The sequence below is a fragment of the Bombus bifarius genome, unplaced genomic scaffold, assembly GCF_011952205.1.
Source record: "Bombus bifarius isolate JDL3187 unplaced genomic scaffold, Bbif_JDL3187 scf7180000007978, whole genome shotgun sequence".
NCBI lineage: Eukaryota > Metazoa > Arthropoda > Insecta > Hymenoptera > Apidae > Bombus > Bombus bifarius.
Genome location: NW_022884363.1, coordinates 2,966,761 through 2,981,703, shown reverse-complemented (window position 1 = coordinate 2,981,703; position 14,943 = coordinate 2,966,761). Strand labels below are relative to the sequence as shown.

At 41.7% G+C, this 14,943-nt stretch overlaps 1 protein-coding gene across 1 annotated transcript in view; it reads left to right on the top strand.

The window, feature by feature from the left end:
* Positions 1 to 14,943, top strand: part of LOC117204419 (dexamethasone-induced Ras-related protein 1) — a 44,845-nt gene continuing 29,902 nt past the window's right edge. The window contains exon 1 of the mRNA XM_033441781.1: positions 1 to 546. The gene's annotated coding sequence lies outside the window, so the exon portion shown is untranslated. The remainder of the gene's footprint in view (positions 547 to 14,943) is intronic.

Sequence of the window (14,943 nt, the reverse complement as noted above, 5' to 3'; positions counted from 1 at the left end):
GAGAGAGAGGAAGGAGAGCGGCAGAGAGAGTAGAGGGACCTCCGCATGATACGGACCACCCCTCGGTGGTTTGCCAGTGGTTCAGTCAGCGCTTCGCACCGGCGTCGCTTCTCTGCTGCTCGGTGATTCGTCTCGGCCACAGCCTCGTGCGGATAATCGCGTGGCTGATGTCGCAAGATCAATGAGAGAACGACGTGTGCTTCGCAAAAGGAACGACAGCAAAGAGAACGCCGCAGGTGCGACCGAGTCGGAGGGTCGACAGCATCATTCAAAACGAAGTGATATAGCCTCTTCCGGTTGAACTTGGGGGCAAACAAAGAATTGCCGCTTGTTCGTCGATGCCGCTTCGCCTCGCGTGTGTTTGATCAAGTGATTCGCGTACGCGTTATCGGGCGAAGGAAGAAGGGCCAAAGACACAGGATTCGAAGAAAAAGAACAGCGAACGCAACGAGGACCTGAACAGGGTCCTAAACAGCAATCGCTGTGCATGTCTCAAACCTCACTCTCAAGTTTTTCAACTTACAAAGCTCTGCCTACGTCCCTGAGGTAAGCATCGCACGCTCTTCGCGTCTTCGTGTCTTCTCGATTCGTCGATTCTCGTTCCCGGTTTCGACAACACCTCCGACAACCGATGTTCTAACCGGTACTCGGATTTTCACGAATGTTCGCGTTTCAATGACTTATTTCGCCGCATTTTTACTATTCTTTTCCCGAGTTGTGGCGCTGCACGAAGACAAATTTTCGCACATTCGAAGAACCACGTTGGGCAATCGCGCGAGAAATGATTTAAAAGATATAGAAATTCTGTCAGTTCATCTACGCGACACCTACAAGGTACATTTTGATTCAATCGTGCTAAACGAGATGTGACTGGACTGAATTACGGAGGTTATTCGACCTGGCAGAGGATAAACTATAGGTTTCGTCAATCCGAGCATTTTTTGCCGATTGCTTCGTAAATTGGGTATCTCTAACCAATAAACCGCTCATATTAATTACTCGTGGAAAAATTTCCTGCGAGTCACGTCTTCGTATTTCTTCGCCGGCTCAATCATACTCACTGGAACGAATTTTTAATACACCATTTCTCCTGCAGTCGTGTTCGCGATAGTAATAACTTGACTTCACAAGCATTCATCGATCGCGCGTTCCGTTGCAATCTGATCATCGACCGATCATTATAGACCCGGGTCAATCTGTAACCCGATCGCGTACATATCCATTCGCGGAATCATGATACAATCGGTAATCCGCATTACGAAACGTTGATGCATACGTAAATGTTAATTTCCACAAATCTCTATCGACGTTCTTTCTTTCAAATGATTTTAGAAAAGAATTTAACATGGCAAAAAGTAATCCTTTGAAGAAAACAATGATTCTTTGACGATCTTAACAGTCTTCTCGTCTTTGTGTTACTACTCTCTTGTAACGTCAACGAATTGTGTTTTGGCACCGATCTAAACAGTCGGCAGTTATTCTCGCGTGATATTTCTTATCAGGCATTCGCGGGCGCAATGACCAAGTTCGGTAAAGCACTCGAAAAACGAAGTTGGACCGAGGCCAAGTCGGGTCACCATGAACACAGAACCGTGCACGCCAACAGAAACAGCTGTTAATCCGACTTGTTGCACCGTCGAACAAACCCAGCCACGCTCCAATCTATTGCTCTACACTCTGCACGCTGCGTTGCACCGATTCTTTGTTATTCACCAAGATGCAGCGTATCTTCGCCGCGTGCGGTCCCCGTAATCCCAGCTCTCCTGTCTATTTATCTTTTATTTTCTCCGTTGTCATATTTGCGGAAAGTCGGTTGTCGGTAATTATCTACGCGGTTAACAAACGCTTGTGTACCTGTTATCTTGCAACTGTCACGTTCTCTTAGAATATGACGAGAAGCCTCGGTTTAAATTATTAACCAAATGTCAAAGTATTCAGGTATAGCTGAAATAAATCTCCACTGTATTTCAAATGCTTAATGGAAAGTAAACGATAAAAGAAGATTACGCCAATAATGGATCAAACGATTTAGGTATAATATTCCATTTATCTGGGGTTCTATGGTAGATTGCGAGTGATTATCCCGGGAAGATTTCATTACATTTATCTTGGCAAGACTTTTTGCTGTTTGTTGCAAGATAGAATCTCGACTACCTATTGGAAACAGTTTTTCTCCTTCTTAGCGATATTGGAGCGTCGTAATGATCCAATCGACGTTTTTCTCCGATGCTACCGGTGCATATTTCGTTCGTTCGTTCCTCGCCCGATTAGTTTTATAATCTTCCGACGAAGGTTTAAACCGAAACTGATTCTAGGTCGTGGCAGCGCTGATTGAAAATCAAAAATACGTTCTCGTGCGTTTGGTTTATTCGCAAGATATCTGCATTTCCGGGACGCGTATGTGAACGCGTTTGTGCGTTGTAGCAGGAACGGCTGGATTTACAATTGTTCGTCAAGGTGGATAGGGTCGGAAGTATCGTGAACGCTACTCGTTGTTCTCGCTTTGAATATCGATGTAAACGCACGCCCCTGCACGCGCGCGATACGATACGAATTACTATGTTGATAACGTACGTAATTCCAGCATTCGACAAATATGATTTTACAAACGATCTTTTTATTTTTCGTTCACGATTGTACGTGATTTTTCAGAAATTTGACAGATCAACGCGGAGAATACATGTTTCGAGCTTACAGGTTTACACGATTACTTCTCGTGGTTTACAAAAACTTTTTAAATCTGTAGTCGAAAATGTGATGCTTGAAAAATGATGTTGCACTCTGAAATTGATTGCGGTTCTATACGAAAGCTTTCTAAATTTTGTCGATCGATTTTAGAAAAAAAAAAAAAAGAAGACGACTATTATAAAAGATGTTTCGCAGAATTTTCTCCTTTCGTAAACGAGAAACGATAAATCCTGAATGAATTTACTTTGAAAGAAATATCGCTGAACGATCGAAATTGCGAAACATTCGGAGAACATTAATAGAATAAAGACTATAATACGAACCTATCAAGTTCCCTGTTCCTATTTCTTCATTGATTAGGTGGCGGACGAAAAGGACGATTGGCTGGTCTCCCATCAGTGAGGATAAACACAGGGACCAGCGTGCTTTCTTCTAATAAGACATTTAATATCGATATCTTGCTATAATCCGAACGAAACCGACCCTAACGTAACAAGAGTAACGAGCGAACGATATCCCAGATATCAGACTTCATCGTATTTCAATGATTATTTATCGTTGAAAGACGCGTTGGACAATCAGAAATTCTATTGAAGATCAAAATATATCGGTAGAAAAAGAATCAGTAAAATAATTATAATCTAATGGTCTGAATAATTGTATGTTGAATTTAAATAGACAATAAAACTGCTGTGGCGCAGAAATAAGCCATCAACCAATGCTATATCCATGTGTAGAAAAGAATTTAAACGAAACACCCTAGGTCCCAGATTCTTCAACATTCAACAGCCCATAAATTATCGCCTGAAACGATTTCAGAGGGGAAACCACCAGCCGTACACACGCAAGGGTATAAATTTTCCAAGCACAGAGTGGTAGTTTTCAGTTCCACTTCGACAAAAGCTTCGCACACATACACCGATATCCCCTAAACCAAGTCAAGCTATATTCGTTCTCCCGATTCTTCGCAATCCGAGGAAATCGCTGAAACGCTCAAAAGACGCGAAACATCATAAGTTCCATTGCCAATTCCGTATCCAATTCTCGAATTCAATCGAACATACAGCTAGGAACATAAGTATTGGCACGCTATTTAAAAGAGAATAACTTCTTTAAAATTGGACCAAGCGACTTGAATCCTTTTGAGGAGTCAAAAGCATTAGTTTACTTGATGACGTGTACGAAAATATTGAAAAATATTCATATATAAATATATAATTGAATTTTTTATCCGAGTCCCTAATAAAAATTGGAAAGATAAACTTGGTAGATTTAATTAGTTACAAGCGTGTTGAAAATTTAATAAATACGCGTGTCTGTCATTTAACGCTAGAGCTGCAAAAGTAGCGAAGATAACCAATTTATAGTTTTTCATAGTACTTTTATAGAAGTACTTCCCGACTAACCAGCATTCCTATTCGTTTCGTGTCGGCTGGTCGTTGGCACTCGACGTAAATTGATTCGGACGTTTCCTTGCAGATGGACTTTCGAAAGAAATTTGCGCGCGATGCACGAAGGAGCGCGGATTTCCGTATCAATAGATCGTGGCATCGAATTTCTCGCGGTACGTCGAACATCGGCGCGGGTCAACGCCTTTATGCGCCACTACTTCGATCGCGCGACAACGCGTTCGCGCAGAATAAGTTCGCGGCTCGGATGACGAAGATTCAATGAGTCGCGACATTTATTCCTTCGAGGAGACGCCGAATACCTGTCTCCTTTAAACTTCTGTCACTCGTTACTCGTTACTCGACTTTTCCCTGTTCGTCCCTGTGAACCGGGGTGCGAGAACTTCCCGACCAGCTTTTTTGTTCGCCATCGTGCTTCCGTTGTTTCTTCTTTCTTTAGCGAAAAAGTTTTAACGACGTTGCGCCTTTGGAAGATCACGACAAAATTTTTTGTTAATGAAATTCTCAATTTCTTTTGTAGATTTTTTGTGATAAATTTTAAATGTAGTAATAACGTTAGAAGCAATTAAAAAGTTAGAAGACGTGTTTTTTTTTTTTTGCTGCTCCCTACTTTCCTTTATAAACGGTTTAAAAATCGAAAAATTCGTTCCTCGTTGGTCCTAGTGTTGTCACAAGGCCGTATTACAACATTCCAATTAACAACTATGAGCTTTGAAACTACGAGTATTCTCCTGCTACATATACCGATGCATCCGTTTCTCTGTTCACTGGTAATTAGCTCTCATCAAACGCAGCCCATTATGTTCCGCGTTGTCATCAAAGTTTGCCCTGGACGGGTGCGAGCTCGTATTAAAAAGTCGTATCTCGTTAAATCGAGTTTAATTATAGGGATCGAATTGGCCGTTCGCGACACAACGTTTCATCGTCATTAGAGTCGATCGTCCAACCGATCTTCGCACACCTGCACGATTTTCAACCACTAATTATCAGATCCTGTTCATCCCCTCGGTCTTATTGTCTCCAGCGAGAGTATCTATTCGACCAAGAAAATCCAAAAATGATAAAAATGGTAAAAACGGGCTCGTTCGTGCGAATGAAATTGTTCGAAACCAACTACGTATTCCACGATCGATGCGAATGACATACGAGGAACGAAAAAAATAGGGTTGATCGTCCGACCGATCTGACAGCGGTCGGAAATTTCGCGACATTTCTCGATAATTCGTAACACGCTTTTTCGCGATTCGACCTCTTTCATACACGCTCGAGGGAATGCAGACACGGCGCAACACGTGATGGATGTGGTTGCTTAATTGCAATTGCCAATCAGTGGGAACAATCATCTGTTTAATTGCCGAAACCTATTGGGTGTCAGACGGTCCTTTCGTTGATCGGTTCTTCAAAACGTTCGCGTCTGTTGTTACGAGAGCGTTCGTCGCTTGACGAACTACGACGAGTTGCTTTGATATTTAAATAAATCGATCTAAGACACAGCGAAATTGAAATTGATTTGTTTACTGCCCAAAAAAGTGTAAAAATATCGCCGTTGCTAGTCGAATATTTATGCTGAAAATGGCACTTCCGTATTATGAGTATCGAAGAACTTTATTTTTCTTTTCCTTTATTATTTAATTTATACTTTACAATTTGTCCAGCTGGACATTTGGTAAATTTTTCTAACTTAATTGCTGAATAACATGTGGATGGCTACCCCCAGAGGAACTTGTCGCTTGGAAAAATGTATCAAATATAATTCTCCGCATGAAGAGAGCTACTTTGCGCAAGCGAGACTTTGAAGAAATTGTCTAAACGTTTCGCGATACCGTTGAATTTCTCGCAGGAGTCCTGTCCGCAATGCAGTAGGAATGAAAAAAAAGAGACGAGCGTGTGTCGGTGAAAATCGTACGATCTCGGGAGAAATTTAATAAGATCCTCTCGCAAGACGTATATCCAGTTAAAGTTTCTCGCCAGTGATACAGCTCCTTTATCTCTTCTGGAAGGTAAGAACGGTTCGCGTGGATACAGTTTCCGCAGATTTTGAGTTTGATTCGCTTCTAACGTTCAACCGGAGTTCAATCTTGGAATGGATCGGCACCCACGTTTCCAGGCGTTGAACACCTTTGAGTCGTGAATTTGCATCAAGATCGAAACTGTAACTGAATTCTGCCAGGACATAAATGAATTCTCGCGAGTGAATCACAATTCCGCTGCCTTCGTGTTTTGGTATTGTCAGCGTCGATCGAGATGCATTGCGGACGCGTTTCGGCACTCGAATTTTCCTGTTGCTCGACAACTATGTCAGCGTCGAAGCTGGTTCCTGTTTCTAACGCGGATAATTTCGATTTCGATGGAACGAAAGTCGTACTGCCATCGCTACTCGTTCGTATCTTTCTCATCAGAAAGATCTTTATTTTAAGTAACAATGATTTTTATTTTAACACGTCAGTCGCTGTTTTACTTGCAGTCTATTTATTTGTCGAAGTTATTTATTAAAACAATGGTATTAACGCTACATACGAGTCAGTAACAGCCAATGCGTTAACTGACCCGTGATAAGTTATATTCAATTACAGCGTTATGACTTACGAAGAACGCGTTCTCCTCGAGAATTCCCGTCATTCGATCGCAATAATTCTCCCACGCTACAAATCACGCTGCGAGAAACAACCCGCCACATGTCGTTTTTCCCTGAGGCCACGCGTCTCACAGAGCACAAAGGAGTCTCTTGTCCCCTTTTCTCCCCTATGGTCTTTTCCTTAAAATCACGTTCCCTTTTCGTCACGTTAATGGCGCGACGAGATCGATAGAGCCGTGATTCGGACGGCCAAGTGTCGGAAAGACTATGTCCGGAACCTTCGAATTCGCGTCGACGAGGAAACACGAAACGCGCTCTTTTCTAGACTTACATGTACGCGACAAAATATAGAGCGAAGGAGAAAAGGACAGAGAGAGAAGAGAGAGAGAGACAGAAAGGGGAAACAATTCGAGCGGACTACATTGAGAATGAACGTTCTTTGAGCCAGCGCAAACGAAAACAGGAGCTCGGTGAACATTCGACCTCGAGAGGAGAGCTTTTAATTAAGCTCGACCCACTCGTCGAATTAACCACGTCAAATATTTTTTCCCATGGGTTGTTTAACAAGAACCCGTCATTCTATTAATTAGTCCAGAGTTTTAAACGGAAATGAAGATAACAAATTCAGCTGGAGTCGAAGCACGACACAGCATGGTAGAATGAATCGCGTAAAATCGCCGACCATCCGGCGCGACGCGCAACATTCAGCTGCCGGAAACGGCGAAATCCTTTTCTCTCGTTCACCCTTCTCCAGTCTATTCAATTTATCCACCGGTGTTCGCTCGTCTCTTCGTCTCTTCGACGGGCTCTAATAAATCGACCGGCTTCGGGGATTGTTACTTAAATCAAAGGGCAACGGAGAAGAACCGAAGAAAGGTGACTCGCGAGCACAGAAGAACGACGCTGCCACCAAGGTAATCGGGTTAGCCGTTTCCCTTCGGCAAGAAAAACCACTTAACGACGATTGCAGCGAGAAGAGCGGTCTAAGCAGCGCGCAGCCTTTAAAATTGCTACCGTTGTCTATCATCGACTCAACAGATTAATAATATTGATCTTCAACAGTTTACATATCAAGGAACGAGTTACTTTCTCGTGACCAAGAGATTCGTTGCTGCTACGTTGACGTTTCATGTTACTCAAGAGAAACTATCTCGACTCGAATATCACGAATGCCTTTAGTTTCAAGCCATCATACCATAGTGAAAAAAGTAATTTAGCGTTGTTTCGTAGCGTCGGAGGAGATTTCACATTTGGCAGCTTTTATCCTCGAAGGATTACAATCTGTTTCAACTTCGCGTTCAATTTAAGCTCGTTCGGAATAAAGACGTAAGAATAAAGAACCTGCTACAAATTATTTTCTAAATTTCATTTGCCAAGAAATCCACCTGCTTCCGAATCTAACGAGCTAGAATCGATTCGATCGTAGTACAAACCGTAGGAAACTCGAGTTATCTACCGAGACCCCGGTGTAATTTGTTTTCCGCGACAAGCCCGTATCTCGGAGCACACGTCTCCGGCGGGATTCATCGGTCATCGGGAAGAAAACTCGCGTTCTGTTTCGCCTAAGTGCACCGGCAAGGCGTAATTCGTCTCGTGTTCGAGATGCAGAACCGTTAAATCGTTAATTCCCAGAGCGAATCTATGCCCTCGTCCATTCCGGGGAAAACCAGGTGGATAAGTTTGACGGTCAAGTTAATTTCTGGTAGGCAATGCGCGCACCTGTGCGGTCTGATCGAAATTCGACGAGGTGCGAGGATCGGACATTTCGATCGTTTCTTCACTTCGGTTAAACACGATTCGTGCAAAACGTAAAAAACCCGGTTAATTAGCGTTAAAGTTAACGACATCCCCTAGCTTTCCAGGCCATTAAACCGCGTTAAATATACACACCGGTCGATCATACGGTTTTATTTATAGGAAAAGTTTTATGTCATGCAACTGGTGTTCAAGGAACTCGCCGTTATTATCCGGTCAATAATCTTGAAAATATGGAAAGGAAATTCGATCCCAGCTTGGTGCAATTTGCGAGGAATGTATCGGATCGTCCGTTTCAACGGCGAACAACAGCTTTACTTCCGAACATACCTTAGCAAAGTTCCATCGATGATTGTCGAAAGTTTCATCACGAGCGAAAGATCGCAGATTCGCCAGCTTATTGTTGCCAGCTATATGTATATAATTTAAAGTAACTAATATCTGCTCGGTTTGAATAATTCTCGAAATATTTATCGGACGGGATGCTGGAACATTAAAGTTGCATATTCCGTCGCAGTTTATATGCAACATGCAACGATCTATCAGGCACGACTAAAAGCTTCACATCCATGGTTACCCGGAAAAGGGAGCGCAAAAGAAAACCCTCTGCTCGTCAACAGGGAATTATCGTGTTCTCTTAAGGTACTGCTAATTACAAAACGAGCAACCGGTCCCGGTCGTGCCCAGTCTAGCGTCTTAATAAGGTGTCGGCTAAAGTTCACCAGCTAACTGATAAAGTAGTGTGTAACACGAGTGATAAAGAGCCCGGTGTAGTCAACCGGCTATTAAACAGTAAAAGACTTGGACATTAGCTAACCCAGCATCCGGCGGACCGTGAAACGTGTAAACGAGAAAGCACGAGTTATCGAACGACCGTTTGACAACCTGTAAAGCGTGTAGAAATACGAGAATTTTCGATGGACGGCATTTTCAACGGGGTAAAAACCAAGAGAAAATGTCGTTTATAATTCTTTCTACTTGTTCGTCTACGCTCGAGATATTAGACGTTTCTGCGAACTATACTGAAACTTTTTACTGGCAGCTTTCACTCGTTGCGTTCGTGGAAATCTAGCGGATTTTCTTCCATTTTGTACCTCGCGAGTATCGTGTTCTTTTGATTCTTTTTAAACATCGATATTTGAAGGAAAGATCGGACTTTGATCTTTAAGCGTGCAACCAACGATTATCTCCGAACAGCATATTCTTCCTTCTATTTATGATAAACGCGCATCGATATTCATACAATTTACTTGCAAAGTATGAAGAAAAATGTCTGCGTTAACTTTAATATATGCGCGTACTTAGTCTACGCTTCGTAACGGATGAATACAAGTTTCACGAATATACCTCCGGCTAACAAGATTGATCGATAATTCTTGGATGAGCTCGTCCTCTTCTGATGCATTATTCAAACTTCACCGGGATCATTTTTTATACAAACAACATGACGTTCTTTCTACTCTTTGACATCATTAGTTGATTACTGCCACTTAAACGAAACAAATCCTTATTTCCTTCAATTTCCTTGAACCATTCCGGATGTAAATATTTTACGTGGCATGGCAATTTACGCTTCTTCCTATCTTACACTATGCGTTCCTTCTTTTGCAACGAAAACAAACAACTAAATAAATATAAAAAGAATTTTTATTATTCTCTAGCCTTACGATCTTTCATCTTAAAACGTCGTTCGTCGATATGCTCCCATCTTAAAGCGCCGATTCCGTGATCGATGATCAGCCTTTTAAATACGAATACGTTTTCACAAATATCATCGGTGTTCCGTGAAATTTTCGTCGATTATTGACGAAACGGAAGCCATATTTACAGGGTTAAAAGTTCGAATAAATTATCCCATAACGCTTCGAAAATCGATAAACCCCCGTGGTGAACGATGTACAACGAGTACACTCTGAATCCTCGCAGGCGTTTCATCCAGTTGAGATGCTGAAGTTCGTCGGAAGAAACGAGCAGCTGGATCCTCGATCCCGAGGGATAATACCGGATAGCGTTGGCCGTCGGTCTACCTACAACGATATTAGAACGAATGGCTCGAGGCAAAAGGGTTCGGTCTAGGATTAAACAAGGCAAAGTAATCGTCAACGACGTAATTATATAGTCGCGGTACTCGAGCGCGATAGCAGAATCTAATGCCGCCTACGATAAAACGTGTCTGCCTGCCCCTTTAGCGAGTAAATCCTGAAAAACTAGTCCGGTGGTTCGACTTCGTCTTAGCTGACCATGAATTGCCCCTGTTTCACGCGATAAGTCAATTACTGATACGAGGTCAATTGAAATATCTCGGTCGGAATGAATCGGTGTTTTGCTTTGGATAAATTCCTGAGATAAAGACACTTTATTCAGAGTGATTCGGAAGTTTGAGATAGTTACTTGGAGATGAAAAATTGGAACTTACATGCGATGATTCGTTATGCCGATGGTGTGTGAAAATAATAGAATTACGCGGTGAAATCGTAATGAGATTAATATCGATATCGTGAAGGAACAAGGTTCTTGAGAATCGGCCGATTTCGAGTAAACCGAAGTTTAAACGTGAAACACAAACAGAATAATGGGAACGCTAGCGGACAGGAGAAACGAATCATCATTCGGCAATCTGCATTTAGTAAGCGGTAATCAAGGAATCCGCTTAGGGGAATTGCGGTGTGAACATTGAGAGAACAATAGTTGACTATATTGCAAGAATTTCCGGTAAATAGATGACGTCGACATGACACATTAATTTTTCGATCATAGTCGCTGGAATTCGTGTTTACTATTTCATATGACCAAGTGTAAACATTTCAAAAGAATCGTCGCGAAAGTTTATCACAGAAATTTCTTCTCGGGAATATTGCTTTATGACGAACATTCGTGGAACTGGCGCAAAAAAATCAATATTGAAACTCGAAAGAGATCGAAAGCTGCAAAAGGAAAAAATGCCACGAACGATCGTCGATTCTTTGCAAACAGCAATTCTAAATGAGTTGACAAATATATCCGTGCGATCATCGATTCGATAAACTTCTAATCTACGTCCAACCACTTTCTTCAAAGTAATTCTAACACAAATACAGCCTGAAATTCCCCTTCCAATATATCAACACCACGGAAACGTCGAACGCCGGAACACCGGAAACTACATTGGTCTGATTCGCATAGCTTGGAGCGCAGTGAGCCGCAACAACCTTTCCCGAAAGAACCGCAAAAGTTGCGAGTTCGACTGAATTCAACAGAACTGTCGGAGATTAGACAGGCTTCCACCAGGACGATCGAATACGGAATCAAGCGCTACTGCCTGAACAACGAAGATCTCCTCCTGGTGGAGTGGTATCGGATAAGTACGCTAATGCTTTCGTAACTCGCCATGAATTGGAACCTTGTATCGTTATATGATTAGATATCAAAGAAGATATATCTACTACTAGAAAAGTCGGTGATCCCTTTGCCTTGTTGATCGAGAGCTACGACACAACTGCTCGATACAATTTTTGTATGCTACGTATGTACGCGTATACGTGACAGCAATGGAATCAAAATCAGTTCAAAGGACTAATGGGGATAACGATATCCAATTAACAAAACGAAAAATCTCGGCCGGTTAACCCGGCATTGTACGTGGAAGCAACCGAATGCACAATCGCTGATGCCCTTATAATCCGATTGTCAATGTTGTACACATAGGAAGGCTCTCTCACTATCATTTCTATCGCGTCTCGCTGCGTATCGGTTCGCCACTTTCTGTGTACACGATGTTAAAACAAGAATAATTTTTCCGATGTACCACCGTGTCGACAACCCGCGTATCGTTCGCCCGTGTCATCGCTACAGATCGATAACCTGAACACCTCTTATTTATTATTCGGTTTTGGCCGTGTGTCGCGTTGTAACATAGCCCACCGACCAGCAATCGATGGAACTGCGATTCTGTCGTTTTTCCTTCCTCTCTGGTTTCCGTGTAGCCGGTCTACGTTTCCGGTCTCTTTCAAACATATACACGTGCCATGTCGATTAATTATTGATAGTCCTCTGTCTCTCGTTGAAACGTTCTTAAAGGTGGTTTCTTGGTAAATAATTTTACTTCGGTAAATAGAACAAAAATTCTATTTTCGCGGCAATATACGTTTGCTGGTTTCTCGTTTATTGCGAAACGAAGGGTTGGGCTGATGATACGTCAAGATCGAGAGCGTGTTTTGAAAAATACACCGACGAGGGTAAACCGAACGCGTTGAGAAAGGTCGAAGAGGAACTTGGATGGAAGGGAAAATCAATAAGTGGTGGAGTTCAGGATATTCGAAGGTCATCTTATTTCTTTTAATCTAGGGAACGTCAGTTATTTTCGGGACGAATTTCGGAGTCTTTCGCGCAAGGTTGAACTAATAACTACACGGTGAAATCTCAATCTTCGCAGACGCTCCGGTATAATTGTGCCAGAAAAACATCGTAAAAAGAAAGTACCAAGAATGGCGGAAATATTACGAAGTTTCCGAGAAATTCTGCACCAAGGAAGAACATATTACGATGGTACAAGGTTCACAAGCGCGTTGTAATTTTGAAAGCAGCGCTCTATATATGTAGCTTCCTTACTCTTCATAGGACTTCTAAAAGTAGATGTCGAAGAAGGAATGCTTTCTTCTTTTTGCTACTATTACTCTCGTTCTCGTCATTACTTTTCGCGTATTATACGTACAGCTATGAATATAAATCTTAAAAAAACTTTGTGCAATTTAAATAACTCATGATATATGACATAATGATCATTTACGGAGAAAGCATAACAGGATTAGTAAATAACTTTCCGACCAAATGGTGAAAGCTAAAAACAGCTTGTTGCAATAGCAATCATGTCATACAATAGCAATAATCTTTGTCGCCGTTCGTTATCATGTAAATTCGTAAATTCAGATGAGCAACGAATTTAAGTTTCGTTTAAACCAATTGAACGAATTTCGCTGTGGAAATTTATGCAACGTTGAAACGAGCAAAATTTATTTGAACATGCAGCAACGATATGGCAAAATACATATTTATAGGGCGTTAAATCAAAATCCAGCGCTATTACCGTCGAAAGGATTATACCGTGCTGTCTGTTCCTTGGAAAATTAACAAACTTCCTAGTCGAGACGATTGCCACTCGTACAGTTATATAGCGAAATTACAGTGATAATTAATACTTGTTAGTGGATCTTAAGCGTGTTTCGTGAAAATGCTACGTAAATTCGTCAAGCAGAAAATATTTCGACGAAGAAACCGTTCGTTCACGTTGTTAACGATGATTCGACAAGCATTCACGTATCTCTGATTTTGGTTTATCGATATATTACGACGAGCTATCGTTTCGTTCGTTTTGTCCGGAGATTCGATCAAAGGTTATTTCCAAACTTGGAATAACCGTTGTTGCTGGATGGCATTTCCCGTGTATAACCATTTATCACAGAAATTTTACACAGATAAGATTTCGAGTTGTATTTCACGTATGAATGGAACGTGGAATATTTGAAATGCGTAAAACGTAAGGAAAGTTGAAATTGGATCCTTTACCGAAAGATTTGCGAGGAGCGAAGAAATTCGGGATTAGCTTAGGCGATGAGTTAAGGGCGTCAAACTCGTTTCAGGGAAAATTAGTAAGAAACTCGTCGGAGATCGTTGTAACTTGGAACAGACATGAAATACGCGACTCGCATAATATTCCCATTTAAGAATAATCACCCATGTGACTTGCATCCGCGTTGAATCCCTAAATCCGAATTTTTCTCTTTTTGTTCTTTTCTGCTCGAAGCTCGAAGTTTATCAAAGATGTATAAAGCTGTTCGTGACGAGATCACGTTGCGGCGAGAATTAACCATGGTTAACAGAATCAAAGGATGTGTTTAAGTTATTGGAACAACGGGGCCGAGGATTTATAGGGGATTACGTTGGGGCGACGAAGTTGCGTCGAAGTAACGGGAGAAAACTTCCGGCCGTTAACAAAGTTATAAGTCACCGGGCGAAAGTTGCGAAGTCAATTTCACGGCGAGCTGTGCAGTTTCGAGAGGCTACGCTTTGCCAGTTTTAAATTACCGTCAACGGCGTCCGCTAAGCGCAAATTATTTCGCAATATCGTCACGATATCGCATCCAGAAGATCCAAAGCTCGGACACGCGCTCCTTTCGAACTATGGCTGGACTCAACACTCTGGAAACGTTAAAAAGTAACAAGAAACGTTTGCTAATTAAAAGCGGTAAGTCTGGGACATTTCAGGACAAATCATAAACATACGTTTCGTAGACCGCCATGGATTATTTTCACTGATAACTTATCGTAAACTCCAATAATATTGGCAGATAATTAACAGGCAAACATTTTATACTTTGCAGAGGAACGACAAAGGATATTTAAAAGACATATAAATACGTTAATTTGTACGATACGCGAAGCTGCAAATGTTGCTCCAGTTGAAAAAAGAACAATTTTTCGTCCAGTTATTTATAGAATATTAATGACGGTTTTAAAGCTTGAAAATAGAAAAGAGGTAGG